At 46.6% G+C, this 12,727-nt stretch overlaps 1 protein-coding gene across 1 annotated transcript in view; it reads right to left on the reverse strand.

Moving 5' to 3' along the window:
- Positions 1-11,430, reverse strand: part of Kif3b (kinesin family member 3B) — a 40,901-nt gene extending 29,471 nt beyond the window's left edge. The window contains exon 1 of the mRNA XM_047541656.1: positions 11,287-11,430. The gene's annotated coding sequence lies outside the window, so the exon portion shown is untranslated. The remainder of the gene's footprint in view (positions 1-11,286) is intronic.
- Between the last annotated feature and the right edge of the window lie 1,297 nt (positions 11,431-12,727).

A 12,727-nucleotide genomic window follows, 5' to 3' on the forward strand; every position in this document is an offset into this window, starting at 1 on the left:
AGGTTCTTAAAAAAAGAAAAGGTTCTTATCTTTTAGAGATAAATAACATTGTTTTCAAATAGAGTTATAAGCTGTCTACAGTCTGTCAACATAAGCAGAGGGGGAGCGAAATGGGAGGGTCAGGGGAACAAGGACGGTGAAGCGCTGACGACTGCTGGAGCAGGGTGAACCTGGGTGACAGGTTCACGGTTCACTACGCCACTCTACTCTCATGCCTGCGGGGGCTTCACCCTCCCACCAATGGCTTTTCATATAAAACGTTTTTTTATCATAGTTTTAAAAAAACCCACGTAAGGGGCTGAGGATGTAGCTCAGTTGGTAGAGTGCTTGCCTCACAAGCACAAGGCCCTGGGTTCAATCCCCTGCACCGCAAAAAAATAAAAAAAGGAAAAAAAAAAAAAAAAAAAACCACATAAGCCAGGCATGGTGACATGAGCCTGCAGTCCCAGCACCCAGGAGGCTGGGGCAGGTGGACTGCGTGAGCCCAGGAGCTTGGAGCCAACCTGGCCAACACACCAAGGCAAAAAAAATATTAAGAAGATAAACTTGGGACAGGGATGTTGCTCAACGGTAGAATGCTTTCCTAACCTGTGTAAGGCCCTGGGTTCAATCCCCATAATCACAATCAATCAATCAGTCAAAGATAAATTGTTGTTGTTGTTGTTGTTTTGCTGCCCAGATTAGTCTTGAACTCCTGGGCTCAGGTGATCCACCTCAGACTCCCGAGTTGCTGAAACTACAGGTGCATGCCATTGCACCTGGCCTCGGTGTGAATATAATTAATACCACCCAAGTGCACACTTAGAAATGAGAAGAGGGTAGCTGGGCAGGTGGCTCATCCCTATAACCCCAGCTACAGAGGAGGCTGAGGTGAGAGGATCATTGAGCCCATTTGAGTCTGGGCGAATGGTGAGACTCACATAAATATATACACATACATTCACATTGTTGTGTAACAGATCTCTGGAACTTTTTTGTCTTGTAAAATTAAAACTTCATACCTATCAAACAACATTTCCTTCTCCCTCCAGTCCCTGGTAACACTATTTCCACAATTTTGACTATTACACTTGATGCCTTGTGTAAGTGGAATCATACAGTATTTGTCTCTCTCTTTATTTTTTTTTTCCTTCAGTACAGGGGATGGATCCCAGGGGTGCTGTCCCACTGAGCCACATTCCCAGTCCTTTTTATTTTCTATTTTGAGACAGGGTCTCCCCAAATTGCCAATGCTGACCTTGAACTTCCTCCTGCCTCGGCCTCCCATATGTCCTTTGGTGACCGGCTTATTTCACTCAGCCTAACATCCTCTATGTTGGAATATGTGGCGAGACTGCCTTCTTTACAAGGCTGACTATTCCATTGTATGTATCACCACATTCTCTTTGTTCTATTCATCTGCGTGAACATCTGGGCTGCCTCCGCCTCTCCCTCCCGGCTCTGGTGAATAATGCTGCAGTAAAAAGGGTGTGCTCCACCGCTTTTCATTTTAATGAGACTGCCCCTCAGCCGAGCAGGGAGCTAAGGCACAATCTGGATTTACAAGGGGAAGGTAGCCCACAGAGCAAAAAGGAGACTCAGGCACGCTGTCACTGAAACCCAGCTGCCCTGTTCCTAGCTCTGAGACTCCATGCAAGTCCCTCTCGCCTCTGAGCTATTTCCCTCGTGTGTAGACGGGGAACAGCACTAACACCCTGTACTTTAGGGCTGGGTAAGAACAGCACCAAGGGTCTGGCCCACCGGAGGAGCTTTCTGCCCTGACCAAAATGGGCGGAGAAAAACACCTGGGGCTTGGACAGGGAAACTTCATGGCCCGTGGGTTAATAAGCTGCAAAGAAGCCAAAACCAGGGACCAGCATCCAAAGTCCATGGCGTTTTTCCACAATAGCACGTCCCTAAATGTCTGTCATCTGATTGTCACTTCCCAATTTCCATGTCCATGTACCACCTATGCTGGCCTTTTTAACCCCCCCTGCCCCGCCACTCCCCACACTGGGGATTGAATCCAGAGACTCACATATGCTAGGCAAGCCCTCGCTCTACCACTGAACTACATCCCCAGCACTTTTTTTGGGGGGTGGGGGTTGCGGGGCAGTACCAGGGATTGAACCCAGGGGCACTTAACCCCTAGGCCACATTCCCAGCCCTTTTTTGTATTTGGAGACAGGGTCTCACTAACCTGCTGAGGGCCTCACTAAGTTGCTGAGGCTGGCCTTGAATTTGTGATCCTCCTCCCTCAGGCTCCCAAATTGCTGGGATTACAGATATGCGCCACTGCACCCAGCCCCAGCACTTTTTAAAACTTTATTTTAGTGATAGGGACTCACTATGTTGCCCAGGCTGGCTTGGAATTCATGATCTGCCCTATCTCAGCCTCCTTAGTAGCTGGGATTACCCGTGAGTGCCTGACCCATGCTAGTCTACGGGACTTTTTTTTTTTTTTTTTTTCTTTTTTTAAAGAAACAGTATCATTACCATGAATGAGAAATTAGTATCACTTATAAACAGAAGCTAATTGTAGAAATAAACTTCAGCACACACAACAATGTTACTAAAGTCTAGCTAGATATTGTAGCTTCCCTAAGACATCTGGGTTTAAAAAAAAAAAAAAAAAAAAAAAAAAAAAAAGGAAGCTTAGCAAGTGTTAAGAAACAGCCTGACAGGGCTGGGGTGCAGCCCAGTGGGAGAGCAGCTGCCCAGCATGCAGCAGGCCCTGGCGTCCCTCCCCAGCACAGCAAAAAAACTCAATGATTACAGGGTCTAATTTAAAGAAATCATCAGAAATAGACAAAGTTTTACACAAGTTTGATGATTACACAAAGGTAACCATTATTAAAATGTTCTCTGTAGTATTATTTATAGTATTTAAATACTGAAAATAGTCTGACAACAAAACGGGAAATAGATAAGAGAACTGGACGTCTAAGAGGTAAACATATTTAGGAATATATTTATATACGTGCAGTAAAAAGTTAAGGGTGGTTATTTCTGGGTAATGGGACTTCAGATGAATCTTATTTATATTAGCTTACTTATTTATTTTTCAGTTCTGGGGATTGAACCTGGGGCACTTTACCACCAACACTATAGGTCCAGACCTTTTTAATTTCTATCTTGGGGCAGGGCCTCACTGAATTGCCCAGGCTGACCTCGAACTTGTGATCCTCCTGCCTCAGGCTTCAGAGTCACTCAGATTATAGGCATGTATCACCATGCCTGGCTGAATCTTATTATTTTGAGTTTTTCAGGATTTTCCTCACCTTTCCTCAATGGAATAATAATTACTACCTTATAAACAAGGAAAAATTCTATTTTAGAAAAGTCAATAATTGAAGAACTAACGAAGGGAAAACAATGGACTCAGTTCTCAGGCTAGAATCTAACACCTTATTGCAGATCTTGCAAAACCAGGAACTGCTTCCACCACATACTACCTTTTTGCGGTTATCTTAAGTAACTTAAGCTGACATTTTACCTTGCTGGGTGGAATCTTTTCATGATTTACTGCTAGATTTTTTGCTTAGGTTCTTGAAATGTGTTATAAAAGTAACGATTACTGCAATTCCTGAAGCTGCTGGAGATCACTCTATGAGCTTTTAGTTTCTATTTAATTTATGTCAAACACAAAAGCTCAAGCAAGCCTTTCCTGAAACCACTACTGAAGGTGACATGAAGGCCCCGGGGTAGGTAAGGGCGTGTTCACAGTCCAATCCCCCAAATCTCTGACAATTTCTAAGTTCACTTGGACCCGCTTCCACTCCTGCACTATGTTCAAGTGCGAGAAAATGCAAGAGCTGCAAATATCTTGCCAAAATGTTAAAAATAAAACCACACCCACTGCCATTATCACTGGTTCACTCCCCAGTGCGAATTATGATTTAAATAAATCAGCATACTAAAGATAGATCTGCCTGTGTGTGAAGAGCTCAATGTCCGCAATCAGTGTGACAAAGTGAGGAGACACAACGTGTCACCATGATTAAATGAGCCTTAAACAAGAACACTCCGAGCTGTAGTGCAGATGTGTGATGCCGATAAGATGAGCAGATTGTAAAGCGCTCTGACTGCCAAGAAATACACTCAAAGAGCCTCCCCCAGAGGTCTGGGAGAAAACCCAGCATAAAATCACCAAGGGACAAGGAAATGACATCAACTCAAGGTTCAATCTTTTAGACAGGGCTAGAAGGACCTTGCAAAGGACTATCCCATGTCATTATTTTGTGCATATGTATTTATAAATACAGAGATAGAAACACAGATACTGAGGTCCAGAGAGGTTGAGTTCCTTGCTCCAAGTCACACAGCAAGTGGTAGAATTGCTACTAGAATCCCACTCTACCCAAATCCCATTGCCTTTTTCAAGTCAGAATCTCCTGTGAATCCACAGGCTTTGACCAAGAAATCTTTTGAAGACTCTGGGGAGATAAGAGATGTTGAAAATAACGAGCCCTTAGGGTAAAGAGGAAAAACTGAGGTACTATAAGATTGAATCTTTTACAGTCAGCAGGTATTCTAGGACTTTAGCCACCCTCTCCTTACCTGTGTGGATGTAATCACCAGAATCAAGAAACCGTTTAGAGCTGACTCAGAATAAAAGCTCACTGGTTCCCACCTGCTTCAGGCCTGGAGTTAACCGCACTGAAGTATGAGAGGTGGCCTATCTCACCAAGCTGGATATCTGTGGCCTCCTCAGTCAAGACACCCCTCTTTATGCTAAAATAGCCTAAGGGTTTTCCCCTTCATTTCCTCAAACGTTCTTTGAAGTCACTTTTTGCATCAGCATTTAAAATTAGTTATCACTGACCACCTGAAAAACAGATGAGGGCTGCTTGGGAGGGGAGTTCAGAGGTAGAGCGTGGGCTTAGCACGCAGGAGGCCCTGGGTTCAAGTCCCACTACCAAAATAGAAAGAGAGATGAGCAAGGAAGCGGCAGAAAGAGTAATGAGTCTGGAGTCAGCAGACATGGGGAAGTTATTCGAATTCTCTGTGTCTCTAGTTTCCTCTTCTGAAAAGTGGGATGAATGGCACCTGTTAGGGGATTGCTGTGAGGACTAAATGAGCCAACATCTGTAAACTATTCAGAACACTTTGTAACATTTGTAAATAAACGTTAGTGACTCACATTACTTCACTGTCATTATCACTGTTGAGTCCTAGTTTTGCATCTGATTACCTAGCTGAGTGTATCTCTAATGTTAACATGCACAAGAGAACATCTGGAGATTCTGGTAAAAACAGGCAGACCCTGCATCCATCCAGTTATCTATCTATCTATCTTATTTATTGGTACCAGGGATTGAACCCAGGGGTACTTAACCACCGAGCTACATCCCCAGCCCTTTTTTGTACTTTATGTACAGATAGGGTCTCATTGAGTTGCTTAGGGCCTCAGTAAGTTGTTGAGGTTGGCTTTGAACTTGCAATCCGCCTTCCTCAGCCTCCTGAACCGCTGGGATTACAAGAGTGCACCACACCTGGCTTTAGATTCTGTATTTCTATCAAGGTTCCAGGGACACAGGTAACCCTGTCACACAAAACACACTCTGAGCAGCAAGTACCTACCTAACCCAGTCATTCCTGACAAACAGGAATGCCTCTCCTGCATCCCGATGTTCTCATCTGTAAATGGGATAATACACACGCCACATGATCTCCACTGACCGCAAAGCTACCAGAGTGTCAGTGGTCAGATCACGCGTCTCAATACTCACAACGCTGAGTTTACAACATCAAATGCCAAAGTTATAAGTATGATCACTGGAATACATGAAAATGAGGCTTGAATTCTCTTGCCCAGGACAGAGACTCTATTCAAGGCTCCTCTAGGAGTTCTGGCAGAACACAATGGTTTTTCAAAGGATTCCCAAGTCAAAAGCCCTGAAACTTTAGAATCGGTGGCCAGGGAAGAACTACTCTGGCAGGGAGACTACAGCCATTTGAGGTGCTGGGAATGAACTTTGCTGGTGATTCTACTCTGTTTCCCAGAGCTGGCAAGCCTCCTTCCAGCCTCCATCAGCCAAGAATGGAGTCAGGGCAGCGATGCCAACAGCATGAGACAGATGGGCACTGCCCTGGCAAAGTCCACACCCGCTGCTCCACAGGCTGGCAAAAAGCCAGACCGGGAGAAAGGCGGGGCTGAAGGATGTCCAAGGTGAAGGTTCAGGTCTGATCCGCCTGGCTCCGTTTCCCAGCAGAAGCTGGGATTCCTTACCCCGAAAACTCTAAGGTCTGACACTTACAGTTGGTGCCTCTCCTGGGGGAATTCAGAGGGAACACAGCTAATCCTTCCTCAGGGCAGCTCACCAAAAGTTCTCTGGTCATTTTAGAGGCAGATGGTACCTCCAACATCTACCTAATTGCTCAGGCCAAAAACCCAGGAGTTATTTTTAATTCCTCTCACCTCCACCCCCATCCTGCTGGTTCTACCTCCAAAATGTACCCCCATCCATCCTTCTTTACCAGTGCCACCATCAGCTCACACCTAACCTCCCAACTAGTCTCCTGGCTGCCACTCCAATGTCCTCCAAAATTCACTGGACACATAGAGGCCAGAGTGGTTTTTGTTTGTTTGTGGTGCAGGGCACACAAGCCAGGGTCCCAAGCATTCTAGACACACACTCAGTTACACCCCAGCCCTCAGAATTTATTTTTTTTTTTTTTTTTGGGGGGGTGTGTACGTTTGTGGCACTGGGGGCTGAGCCCAGGGACACTCTACCACTGAGCTACAACCCCAGTCCTTTTATTTATTTATTTTTTTAAATTTTTTAGTTGTCAATGGACCTTTCATTTATTTATATGGGCTGCTGAGAATCAAACCCAGTGCCTCATGCATGCTAGGCAAGCGCTCTACTACTAAGCTACAACCCAGTCCCCTTTTTTATTTTTTTATTTTGAGATGGTCTCACTAAATTGCTGAGGCTGGCCTCAAACTTGCAATCCTCCTGCCTCAGCCTCCTAAATTGCTGGGATTACAGATCTGCACCACCACACACAGCCTCAGGGAATTAAAAAAAAAAACCCAAAACTAGTTGATGCCACTCCCTTTCTCAAAGGCCATCAATCAGTCCCACTGCTTTTCGAAGAAAATCCCAACTACTTCAGTCTACAATCAAGGCCCTATATAACCTGAGACACCCCCCCACCGCACTCCACACCTACCCTGACTCACCCACTGCAGCCACCTGGCCCTCCTGCGGTTCCTGGAACTTACAAGTCAGTTCTCACCTCGCAGCCTTTTCCCTGGCTCTTTCTTCTGGCACATCTTCAAATGGCCAGCCCCTTCCTGGGAGCAATCCCAGCAAAAATGTCACTGCCTTAGAGAGGCCTTCTCTGATCACCCAGTTAAAGCAGCAGTGTCCCCAGTCCCCTGGCGAAGGCGATTTCCATGCCCTCCACTCTCGTATTGTTTCACGGCACTTATTCCTATTCAAGTGGCTTGTTCATCTTCAGTTTATTCCTCTGTCTGCTGCTAAGAAAATAAGGACCCCCCTACCTCCCTACTGTCACATCCAGGCTCCCACGGGGCTGGCACGTGCACAGCGAACGTGGAATGAAGCCAAGGAACAGCAGGGTGAGTGCACTGAGCGCGGAGCCCGAAGACTCCGACTCCTCTGTGAAGTGGGTCGCTCCCCAGTGCCATGGCTTCTTACTCGGCTTCCTTGACGATCGTGGGGATCTTATTCTGCACCTCATCCTCCTCGAGAGTCTATTTTTATTTTTTCCCTGTGGTACTGGGGCTAAAGCCCAGGACCTTGTGCATGCGAGGCAAGTGATCTACCTATCACTGAGCGACATCCCCAGCCCTCTTTAGTTTATTTTGACACAGGGCGTTACTAAGTTGCCCAAGCTGGTCTCCAACTTGACATTCTCCTGCCTCGGCCTCCAGGGTCGCTGAGATTACAGGCATGTGCCACACCTAGCATGAAGGGTTATTGATAAAACCAACTAAGTAAAGGTACATTTAACTTTTTATAAATCAGTAGGCACTGTAGAGAAAGCACTGTATTGTTAAAGTCCTAAGAGAAGGTTCTTTCTCAAGGACCGATAAATTAGTGGGCGAAAAGGCAGAGGGAGGAACCTGAGGTTTCTCACCCAGGCACCTAACCTAAGTCTCTGGACACAACAGAAAAGATGTGAATCACAGGCTTTCCTCGGCGAATGGAACAAACACAAGACAGGAATTCATTTAAAGAAGTCAAATCATGTCAAATGCCAGTAATCTGCAACCTATGCTTTGGGTTCCTTGAAGGATATGGAGATGGAATATCCTCTGTGACCCTGGCATAGAAGGATTTAATAAACATTGACTGAATTGAGATGTCAAGCTACCAAGCCTGGCTTCCTACCATCGGCCTTCCCGGTTCTTTGCAATCCATTCTGGCATGGAAGTTCCCGTTCCTGGGGCAACCCTGTAATAACACCAACATACATAATGCTATGTCTACTGTTTCATGCTCACAATGACTCAAGAGACTGACGGACCTGGCATTATCATCGCATACTTTAATCACTCACCAACTATAAACAGAATATAAAATATTCTATGTTAAACCCAAATAATGACAGCTAACATTGACCAAATATGCCAGGCACTTTACACGAATTAGGATCAAATAAATCTTCTCACTAGTCCTACATTCTTATCCTCATCTTGCAAAAGGAAACTATAGCACAAAAGGGTGAAGCCAACTGCCTGATGGCACAGCTTGGAAGAGGCAGGCTGTGATTTTAACTCAGGCAGTCTGATGCAGGTTTGTTTTGTTTTGGGGGGTTTTTCTGTACCAGGGATTGACTCAGGGGTGCTCAATGACTGAGCGACATCCCCAGCCCTTTTTTATATTTCATTTAGAGACAGGGTCTCAATGAGCTGCTTAGGGCCTTGTTAAAGTGCTGAACTCACCATCCTCCTGCCTCAGTCTCCCAAGCCGTGGGGATTACAGGCGCGCACCACCACGATGGCCTGATGCACTTTTAACAACAACTGCACAGCAGCACTGAAAGGGCCTTCAGTATCATCTGGCTGACTGCTGTCATTTTAAAGAGGAGGGGACTAAGGAGCATAGTTTAATCTTCCAGTTCTTTTTTGGATGGTATCTATTTAAATGAAGCTTTATGTGAAATCTTGTTTCCATGCCACTAGAAGAAGCCTCTAGCAAAAGCAATTAGAAGTGACAAAAGAATATACCCTCGTGGCCTTGTAACAGCTACAGTTCTTTCTTTCTTTTGGTTGTGGATGGACCTTTACTTTATTTATATTTTTTTAAATATTCTTTTAGTTATAGATGGACACCATACCTTCACTTCATTCATTCATTTTTTAATGTGGTGCTGAGGTTCAAACCCAGTGCTTCACACATGCCAGGCAAGTACTCCACCAGGAGCCACAATCCCAGCCCTTTATTTATTTTTATGCAGTGCTGAGCATGAAACCCAGTGCTAGGCAAGCACTGCATCACAGAGCCACACCCCAGTCCCTACAGTTAGGTTCTTAACAGTTAAGAAAGCAGAGGGATAAAAAGCAGGATTTAGCCAGGTATAGTAGTGCACAGCTATAATCCCAGTTAGTCGTAAGGCTAAGGCTAGAGAATCCCAAATTCAAGACCCTGTCTCAAGGTCTTTTTTTTTTTTTTTTTTTTGGGTGCTGGGGATCGAACCCAGGGCCTTGTGCTTACAAGGCAAGCACTCTACCAACTGAGCTATCTCCCCAGCCCCTTCAAGACCCTGTCTCAAAATAAAAAAATAAAAAAGTTTTGAGGATTTGGCTCAGTGGTTAATCGCCCCTGGGTTCAATACCCAGTATCATAAATAAATAAATAAAATAAAATAAAATAAAAAGGGTTAGGGATGTAGCTCAGTGATAAGAGTACTTGCCTAGCATCATGTGTGAGGTCCTAAGATCACTCCCCAGTACCATAAAAAAATAAATAAATAAAATAAATTTTAAAAGTAGATATACCTGGAAACATGTAGGGTTTAATAGGCATAAGATTCTTAGACATGTCATTTTCATTTTTTTTTTTCATATATGTATGTATGTATGTATGTATTTGTTTGGTAGGTCCTGGGGCTGGACCCAGGGGTGCTTTACCAATGAGATACATTCCCAGCACATTTTTAATTTGAGACAGGGTCTCACTACATTGTTCGGGCCTTGCTAATTTGCAGAGGCTGGCCTCAAACTTGTGATCCTCCTGCCTCAGCCTCCTGAGTTGCTAGAATTCCATGCATGTGCCACTGCAGCCAACTCTCATTTGATTTTCTCAACCACAGGTTTCTCATCTGCAAAATGGGGATGACATCACCAGATACTTGACAGTCTATGTAAAGATTAAGTGAAATAATATATCTGAAATGGTATTTTTAATCACATACTTGCAGATAGTTATTACTGTTTTAAGTATTTCCCTAAGATATAAAGAAACCCTTTTTCTTCTGGAATGACCAAAAAGGCACAAGTAGATCATCCACAAGCCATCTATAAGAACTGCATGTCACTACTTGCACAAGTCAACTACCTTCCTTACTCTAAGCAGAACAGAGAAGTAAAACTGGAGCTGGGAGGATGTCAACAGTGTAGGAATACCTATATGAGCTGGCACAGGGCACACCTAAATCCTACCTGTCCCAAAGTGCACTTACCATGTGCACACTAGTTGACATACCTGTCTCACTGGATTCACACAGTAGTCCATTATCCCATTTTAGAGATAAGGAAAGAAGGCTCATAGAGATTGCCTTGCCCAAGGGCACAGTTACTAAGTGGAGATGCAGTCTCACACTCAGACACTCGGACTTCAAACAGGACTCTGGGATCCCATATTAGGGGGCCTTAAGAATTCTCCCTCTTCCCACTTAGGGCGCTTTGACATACGCGTCTCATCTTAGTTAACTAAGAACCGGGTGTTAGGAACCCATTGGACAAACAAGTCAACAGAGGCCAGAGCAGGAGAGGGACTTGCCCAAGGTCACACAGCGAGCCAGGGACAGCGCCCAGGTTGTCCCCCAGGCTCTGGATCCCGGGCCGTCCTTCCGAGCAGGGCCCCTGACCAACGCCCCAAGCCCTCCTGCGGGGCTGTGACCCAGGGCGGCCGAGTCTGGGGGGCCGGGCTGCGACCCCGCCTGGGGGAGGAGGAGCGAGGACGCCAGGACCGCGGGAGGATGCCCGGAGGCAGGGCAGAGGATGCTCTGGCTCGCAAGGCAGCACAGCCAGGCGCGGGCACCGGTGCCCGCCGCCAGGCGGCCGCAGGGACCGGCCCTGCCCGCGGGCACCGGCGCCTCCGAACTCACCTGCGGCCCGAGCCGACAGCGGGCGGCGGCGGCGGCGGCGGCGGCGGCGGGGGCGGCAGCGGCGAACCCCGGACTCAGCCATTCCCCGCTGCCCCGGATGGGGAGAGCCCGCGGCCGCTCACTTCCTTAGCAACCCTGCTCGGCGACCCACTTCCTTAGCAACCGGTGTTCATTTCAATAACTTTATTGAGACATGCGCCCGGCCCGGGGAGCCAGCTGGGCGGGGCGAATCGTCCGGGAGGGGCGGGGCCTCGGGGCGGGGCGGGACTCGGGGGCGGGGCCTCGGCGCGCCCGCGTCGCTTCGGCCCCGGGAGGGCGGCTGCGCGGGCAGAGTCCTCCAGCCGGGTCCCGCGTCCCGCGCCCGACGCGCGTCGGGAAGGGGGACGCACCGCCTGGGTCTCGCTCTGCCGCTTCTGCCGCTGTCGACCTTCCTGGGGCGCCCGCGCCTGAGAGATGCGACCTGTGTCTCGGATCGCCACTGAGCAGCTCCTTTCAGGCTCCACCCGACGACACGAGCCTAACCGCCTTCTCAACCCTGCACGCCTCACGTCAGTCAGTCAGTCCCCAGGTCCCTTGGTCCGCCTCAATATTTCTTCCATTTCTCCATCTTCAGTGCCGTCACTCCAAGCAAGGCCAGGCCACCCTCGTCCCTAGCCTACCTCTTCTATTCTTCCTGCCCCACCAATCCCATTTTCTGAAATATGCTAGAGTAATACGGTTAAAACCTAAAGCTGATCATATCAATTCCCTGATTAATATCCTCGAAGAGTCCCTCCACTAATTTTTTTTTATTTCAAACTGGGGACTAAAACCAGGGGTGCTTGACCACAGAGCTACAGAGCTACATTCCCAGTCCCTTTTTTATTTATTTTGAAACAGGGTCTCGCTAAGTTGTTCAGAACCTGGCTAAGTTGCTGAGTCTGGCCTTGAACATGCAATCCTCTGCCCTGATCAATCCTCCTACCCTAATCAGTCTCCTGAATGACTGGAATTACAGCCATGTGCCACTGTGTCTGGCACCTGATTTTTTTTTTTTTTTTTTTTTTTTTTTTTTTTTTTAGTTGTCTACCCTCTATTTATTTTTATGTGGTGTTGAGGATGGAACCCAGTGCCTCACACATGCTAGGCAAGCTCTACCACTAAGCCACAACCCAGCCCTAGCACCTGATTTTTAAATATAATAGGGGTATATTTCCACTCCTGGGATTTCCTTTTCACACTTTGTCCCCTTTTCCATTTAACCTGGATAGTGAGGCATTTATTACTCTGAGAAGAGTTGTTTCAGGAGAAAAATAAAGAACTTTCTGGATCCCTAAGTCTGAATGGGGATTTAGGAAATGGAAGAAGTCATGAAAAGTGAGAGCTAAGCTTCCAAACCTTCCAGTTCTGAAAATTTGCTGTTTGTTAAAGAGAAGAGATGGCGAAAGTGCCACAGTGGGAA

Source organism: Sciurus carolinensis, chromosome 2 (genome assembly GCF_902686445.1).
Source record: "Sciurus carolinensis chromosome 2, mSciCar1.2, whole genome shotgun sequence".
In the NCBI taxonomy this organism is placed as follows: Eukaryota; Metazoa; Chordata; class Mammalia; order Rodentia; family Sciuridae; genus Sciurus; species Sciurus carolinensis.